Here is an 8,467-nt window from a genome sequence, read left to right as displayed (position 1 = left end):
CTTTTTTTCATAATTGCCTTATCATTAAACTCACTTTTAGTCATAGAACTATGGAAATATAATGTAGATAAAATTGCAAATGATCCTATTTATTTGTTTATTTGATTTTACACAATTCAGATTTTGAATTTCTAGATTATTAGCCTTAAACAATCAGACTAAATTAATGCCCTGTTATGATTTCAATAAGAAATGTGCCCCAGAGTCTCCTGTGCTGAAGGCTTGTTTCCCACTGCAGCATTGTTCAGAGGTGGGGATTTAAGGAAATAGTTGACTGAATCCTAAGGGCTCTGATCATATGAGTGCATTCACCCACTGATGGATTAATGATTTGATGGCACCGTGGGGAGGTGGTGGAAACTTTATGAGGTTGAGTCAGTTGGAGGAAGTAGGTCACTGGGAGAGTATCCTCAAAGGATATTTCTTGTTCCTGGACAGTTCCTTTGTCTCTCTGCTGTGTGTCTGCCAAGAGCTGAGCAACTTTCCTCTGCCACACCCTTGTGCCATGATGTTCTACCTCACCTCAGGCCCAAAGTAATTGTCCTAGTCCACCATAGGCTGAAACCTCTGAGACAATAAACCAGAATAAAGCATCCCCCTCTGTTTGTGTGTTTGTTTCAGGTATTTGTCACAGCAATGAATAAAATATGTGTGATTTCAGAAATTTCCTAATTTTAATAAGAATGTTTGATTTCAGATACAAAGCTGCCATCCTTTTGTTCCTATTAAATCTGTGTGCATTCATTAGTGATTGATTACAGTTCGACTGCCTTTAATTTTTCCATGTCATTAGAATTTGAAGGAAGTAAACAAATGTGAGTTGGAATGCACAGCAAAGGGAGGGAAAAAAAGTAGAAGCACATCATGACCTATGTGTTCAAAGGGTCAGGAGGAAAGTCTTGCTCTAATTCAAGATACATGTATGTGTGTGACTATTATGGTCTACATAGAAACAGATAGTCAGCCTTGGATAGGATGTTTGTGTTTCCAATGTTAAGAGAGCCACAAACTATGGGATTTTTCTGACACTGGTTAAAATAGGAATTATGCACATAAATGGATAAAGCAATAAATAACCAGAGCCTTTTTCTTTCCAGCTTTCATAGTTTTTTGTACTTATATTGACTTTGTTGTTAAACACATTTTTTTTGCTAGTCAATAACATTTATTGAGTGTGTATTTTATATTAAGAACTGCACTAGGACACTGTACACAGAAAATTGCATTGATTGACTAGGAATTCAAACAAGGTCTCACTCAAGAGATGAGAATTCTACTGTTTAAAAAAAACTTATACTACTTCAAGAATAATACTAAAGAAAATAAAACTAAAGTGAAGCACAGTTGTTAAGGAGAAAAATTAATGTGTTTTTATTTACTATTACTATGGTCTACATCAGTTGTTTTCAAACTTTTCATTCCCAAGACCCATTTGGACACTTGAAAGTTAGTACTGACCCCAAAGAAGTTTCTTTGGGTATGAATTATATTGATCAATATTCCTCATACTAGAAAAATAAAACTTCTAAGAAAATTTAGAAATAGATATTCATCTAAAAAAAAAAAACAAACCTGTAACATGCCATACATTACATATTTTTATTTTAAAAATACTGTATTTCCAATATAAAATGTTGAGTGATGAGTGGTACTATATTACACTCCACAAATCTCTTTAATGTCTGACTTAATAGTTTCATCTGAAATGTCCTATCAACTTCCATATTTAATTTAGTTCAAATAGATGAAAAAAAATGAACTTCACATAGATATTTAGTTGGAAAAGGTATATTTTAATAGCCTTTTTACATAATTATACACATTCTTCTTTTATATTACACCAAAATTCAACAGTGATAGCATCTTAAAGGTTAGGTACAATGTTAAATGAAAAACATATCAGTAAACTTTTCTTGTCAGGTAGTATTTTAAAATCCGTTATTGTATCTTGTGCTTTGAATGGATCTTTTACCTATGCATCGTTTTTAATGTAACTTATTGGTCATTCAGAAAATATTGGTTCACTAAATTATGTATTTTCCAGATGTGGACACATTTTATTACATAGTATTAAAAAACACGTTTATCAATAGCCACCAATCTCATGAGAAAAATCTTCAAGTACTGGGAAACTATTGAGCTCACAGTTGCAAATACAAGTTTTACAAAACTATAATTTTCACTTGAAAACTTGAATTTTATCATTGGCAACAGTACTGTCAGTTGTTTTCATTAAAGTGACAAGCTTGCTTTATTCACATTTGAGAAAATGTCTGCAGAATATCCAGGTCTGAATAATTACAATTTGTCTGTCAGATCTTCCCTCAAGTAAAAATGGGGTCCCATGAAACCACAGCTAGTTCAACCTGCAAACACCCGCTTCATTATGCAAAAACACTTTATGTAATAGTTGCCATTTTGCCTCACAGTATATTTTTTAAAGTAACCCAAGGGTCAAGATTTAGTAAAAATAATGATTTTTACTGCTTACCCAGGATCATTTCTGAGTGAAACTGGTCTCTCTCTCTCTCTCTCCCTCCCTCCCCTCTCCCGCTTCCCCTCCCCACTCCCTTTGCGTGTGTGTGGTGTGTGTGTGAGTTTGTGTGTGTGTGTGTCTGTCTTTCTTTCTCTCTGCGGTGAGTATGCACCAGTGAGAACTCATGATTACTAGCCCATTTAGGTTTACTGCCTTCACTCTTGCTAAGGCCACAGCAGTAGGACCACCACAATTTCTGTGACATCAGAGCCAGGTCATAACAGTGAAAATGACTAGCAAAGTCTTAGCATTCTTAGGAAAATAGTTAAATATTTTAAGTTCTCCATAAAGGGTCTCAGACCATTTCTGAGAACCCCTTGTCTTCAAGGTTATGTCTTTAATTTTACTATTGCACAACAAACATATTGGAACCACTCACCAACTATTCACCTCAAATATTATTCTCCCAACCTGATTTAAAGTAAAGGTTAGTACTAAACTATGTTGAACAAATTTTATCCAGTGATTCCTGTTACACTTATGTATATAGGTTCTGAAAATGTTTTCTCCTTCAAACGATAGGTATCTAGTTTTTGATGAACTTTTATGCAATCTGCCCTTCAAAATGCATTATAATAAATTAACAAGATTGTTCTACCATATTAATAAACAACATTCATTTTGACATAAAATTATTTTATATTTGGTAACCTGAAAACTTTAATCAAACATATCATGATTTGGTTCTGAATTTAAACATTATAAATCACTATTATAAATCTGAAATTTCCCTGAATTTCTTAAGCTAAAAAATATCTGTCCCCATCTGATGACTAAGTATAAAAATATACTCATGCTACAGTTAGAATTTTCAATTTGATGTTATTTTTCTATTAATAAGAACATCTAGGAATAACTTAATTTTGCTCAAGTGATAGTGAATTTATATTTGAAACAAAATTTGGACATTTAGAACTAAGAGTTTGCATTATATAAAACACAATTCCTAATCAGACATTATTAGACTCTGTACTATTCTTTAAGGATAAAGCCAAAATTTCTGAATTGTTTGTAGCCAACATCATATTTTTACATCTTACTCTACAGTAAATAACACAGAAATAATCTACATAAAAATAAATCTGTAACAATCATTTTGTTAATACTGCTCTTTTTATATAATTTATTTGTGGGGGGAAATGACTGAAACCCAAATAGAAGTAGATGTATGCCTGCATGTGTGTGTATGCTCCTGAGGGAGTGTGTGTTTGTGTGGTGTGTGTGTGAGAGTGAGAAAATGGGGATGAGAGAGAGTGAACCCCATATATGGAAAGTTAAATTCTCTTCACTATTAAGAAGTCTATACATATTTTTATAATTAAGTCCCTGATTTTCTTATCAAAACTAGTTGTACAGCTTCAGCAGACAGATGCATTTCTGATCCTTTCTCAATTTCTCTGCACTCTTTGGAAGTATGGCTCACAGCTGGTGAGAACACTTCCACTTCTCCATAGTTCTGTAGTTTCATAGAATCATTGCAAGATGATACTCAGTGATGTCCCAGTGTCCTTTAGAGACTGAACAGTAAATATTTTAACAACCTACAAATCTGTATTTTAATAACAATTGCTTATTTTCCTTCTTGGTAGAATTCTTAATTTTGAAAGAAAAAAAAAACCTCCATTGTGTCTTTCTATTCAACACTATCCCTGTCACACACATACACATGTGTCCACCTGCACACGTACACCCAGGAGTTCCTTAGTATTGTATCACTTTTCTTAGCCACATGACAACATTTTCTTCTCATAGTACTTTTTTATTAATAAACTTTTCCATTCCCAAATTCAAGAAGATTTTTGTATTTCCAAATTTTACAAATATAGAAATATCCATAAGATGGTGCTGTATCTTTAATTTAATTTGGTCAGATTCTTGAATGCTAAAACGCATCTATTATAAATGTAGATAGAAGACTGAGTTGGAGTTTCATGTTTAATAGATCTTATGGTGTGCAGCTGAGAGTGTAATTATAAGCAGAATGTTAAAAATAACTTGATTTTCCCAAATCATACAATTAATTGCTAAAGTTTCTTTGTTACAGATGTATTTGCCAACTATAGGTTAAAAAAAAGTAAAATTCTCATTTCAGCCAACATTTTCTGAAGAATTGTCACTTTGCACATACCATATTAGATAAATGGAGTAGTTGAATTATTTACAATATCAGTGTCTACCAAGGTCACCAGTAGTCTTCAAAATTGCTTTAAAATCCCAATTTGATGGAAATTAGAAATGACATTGCAGGAAAGCACTTCCTTTCACATGTTGAAGAACTGTGGAGGAATACCTCAGAAATTTTTAATATTTAGTAAAATTATTTACTCGGTGAGGGCACAGTAATTTAAGATATGTTAACTGTGTGATCTATTTCTTATTTAGGATCATTAGTCAAAAAAAGTGATATTTCATTCCCCTCTTATTACTTGTAAACAATTAATAAGTAGAATGCTTATAAGCATTCTGATAAGTAGACACTGGTTATGTAGTCCTTTTTTTTAAAGATGAATTATCTTATGTCAAAGTGATAGAAAGCATTTATAGTGGAAGTGACTAAATGACAAGACAAGGGAAAGCCTGTTTATGAAAGGAAATATTAGGAGACAAGAGGGCAATAATAACTATTTAAGTACATCCAAGGCAGAAAACAAATCACCACTACATAACTACATGGAACTCTTAGATATTTATTGCTATGATTTGGGAACAAATTCAATTTCAAAGATTTGCTTTTCTTTCAATTGCTTAGAATATTTTCTCTTTGAACAGTGCCACTTTCTGAATGAGGCATCATTATATCTCTTAATCCAAGATGATGCTATAATTGTGCTATAATTTTGAATAGATTCATAGTCATGATAAAGTGATAATAAACAGATTCCTATATACCACTACATTGCAAAATTAAAAACCTAACAAATAGATATTCTTAAAAACTTTTATGCATAGTAAGCTACCATTTTCATTGGCAAAATATACTGATCTTGAAAAAAATTATAAAATTCTAAGAAACATGTGATACCCATTCGTGACAGCATTTTTACCTTTCCAAAAATTTCCCAGAACTTTAAAAAATTTTTTTCAGATATATTTTTCTTACTCAAGCTTTTTAAATAACTTTGGAGTTTATGTAACTAAGACAACAGCAAAATTGAGATTACTTTGATTTAGAATAAAAAATTTAAGATACTAAAATTTGCTAATATTGTCAACAACCATTTTCAATATTAACATGGTCCACCAACATTTTGACTTTCCATTTTCCACTCCCTTTATGATAATGTTTGTTATATCATGATAAAAAAATAGTCATTTATATCAATGGAAATTTCCACAGACCATTTTCCGTGACAGTTGTTCTGTTTATTGGGGAAATAGTTTTATGATGCATAAAAAACATGTCCTATGAGCATTAAAAGGATTAACAAGATCTATATTACTCATAACTTTTGTTTGTGCATTCATTTTAAAAATAGATCAACAGGACCTGCTAAAAAACAATACCTTACTAAGTGCTTCAGAAGAGATAAAAAAGAAGATAACTATCTCTATCTAAAAGACAAAGGGAATCCAGGGAAAAGTCTTATCTACAGAAAATCTTCTGATATCAGTCAGAAGACCATGAAAAAAAATGCCAGGATCAAAGGTACAGATAGGGGGTTTTATTATGGAAATCCCCGGAGCTTAATTAATCCAATGGATATTTATTAATAATTCTCTTTGAGCCTGGCACTCTGATGAATGGAGGGAACAGAATGATGAGCATCATTGATATAATTTCTCCTTATGAAACAGAGTTTACATGCAAAGATAGATATTATTTCAAAAACCACACAACGATGTAATGCATGCTGAAATAATTGTTAAAATGTTAAACTTGCCAGGGGCAAAGAGTTCATATAACATGACCTAGTATGATAGCAAAATGAGGGAAGTAAAGTGGGTGCCTGAGCTGACATCTTCAGGATAAGTGTGAGCTGGAGAGTGCTTCATGGTGTCTCTGGGATTTGCTTCAAAATTATGGGGTGGGGTTGAGGTGGGTTCTTTGGATGAAATAAGATTAGACACATTGTTAATATGAATGTGTCTGATAACTACAACAATAAAAACTGTGTGTGCGTGTGTAATTTTAGGCAGAAGGTAGGACATGCATGAAGGCCCTGAGGCAAGAAGGAACTGGTTTTTTTCCTCAGATCCTGAAAGAAAAAAAAAAAAAAAAGAGTAGTTGGAGCGTAAAGAACTAGAGGCAGACAGCCCACGGCCCTTAGGACTGTAGGAAGACTTTTGGCCTTTATCCTAAGAGCAATGATGGCTGTTAGGCATCAGAGTAATATTCATTTTTTTTTTGTTTTGGAATAAAAATTATTCCAGTTTTACTGTAGAGATTAAAAGAAGGCAAGAATGAATGAAGGCAATGGAAATGGAGGAAATAAAATGATTGGAAAGAAATACAAGATATAAAATTGAAACACATTGATAAGGAAGTAATATTAGTCAAAAATGAGGTAACCATGTTAAGATAGTCTCCCAGAAATTTTTTTCATTTAATTTTCTTCTACTTTATGCATACATGTGATAATTGTGGTTAAAATACAACACACTTTACCACCCAAAATTCATGTCAATCATTTCTTTCAATGGCACTTTTATATAAATTAAATTATTTTAACTAATACATAAAGATATAAAATGCACATAATATGGGGTACCACATCTCCCAAAATTTTGTCTGTGCAATTTTGAGCTTAAAAATTGTTGTAATTAATTTTTTTTGTTTTCATCTGATTTCAACAATAACACCTTAGTCTTAATTTCTTCTTCATACCATAGAAATTTGAGCATTTCATACCACCTTTTCTCTTTCAAAAGATGTTAAGTCCCTACTATAGAGCTAACTTCTTTCCATTTAGCTTTGGTTTCCTCTGGTGTCTGGGGACCATAAAATTAGGTAAGCTTTGACAAGTAGAATATTATGCTGGATACTGCTAAGGAATACAGGGTATAAATTATACTTGCTACTTAATTCCTTTCTGCAATTCTATGATTTTGCATATCAAGAATTGATAGGGCATGGGGGCGCATGCCGGTAATCCTAGCTGCTTGGGAAGCTGAGACCAGGAGAATCAAAGCCGGTTTCAACAAAAGTGAGGTGCTAAGCAACTCAGTGAGACCCTGTCTCTAAATAAAAGACAAAACAGGGCTGGAGATGTGGCTCAGCAGTCGAGTGTCCCTCAGTTCAATCCCCAGTACCCCCCAAAACATTTTTCAAAAAGAATTTTAAGCATATGGTCTTTGGGCAGATACAATAGATATTCAAGAACTAAAATGAAGAAATTATGATGAAAATTCACAGCAAAGGTAATTAAAAGATTGATCTTTTCCTTCCTTTCTTTCAATACTATGTTTAGTCTATAACCTGTAACCCATTAATGACACTGATATATTAAATTACATTGCTAGCACATACTAATTAAGTGCCAGAAATGGTACAGGATTAGGAATAGCTATTAAAAGATCTTAACTGAAAAAGAGTTTCACTCAAAACTCTCATGAGAATATCTGTCACAAGATGAGATACTTACTACAATGAAGGATATTTAAGTAAAATTTATTGCTTCCAGATTGTTAGTGGGTTTCATGTTGCTGATGCAATATTGTTCAAAGGCTTTAATATTTTAACAGAAAAGGTTGGATTTGAAGTAACCCTTTAACTGCACTATCAAAAACTTTCTCAGGAAATCATTAGAGAAGTTTTGAGATAAAAAGGCAGACTAGGTTATAATAGAAAGTAGAACAAGTTAAATAGCATCTTTAGTTTGAATTTCTCTGTGATTTGATGTGAGGAACCAACTGTCTCCCTAATGCAAACTCTTACCATAGCCTTAACCTGAATCCTAAGTCATTTAAATGCAAATGTCTTAAAAGTGAGGA

The sequence above is a fragment of the Sciurus carolinensis genome, chromosome 8, assembly GCF_902686445.1.
Source record: "Sciurus carolinensis chromosome 8, mSciCar1.2, whole genome shotgun sequence".
Taxonomy (NCBI): Eukaryota; Metazoa; Chordata; class Mammalia; order Rodentia; family Sciuridae; genus Sciurus; species Sciurus carolinensis.
Note: the sequence above shows the minus strand (reverse complement) of the source record.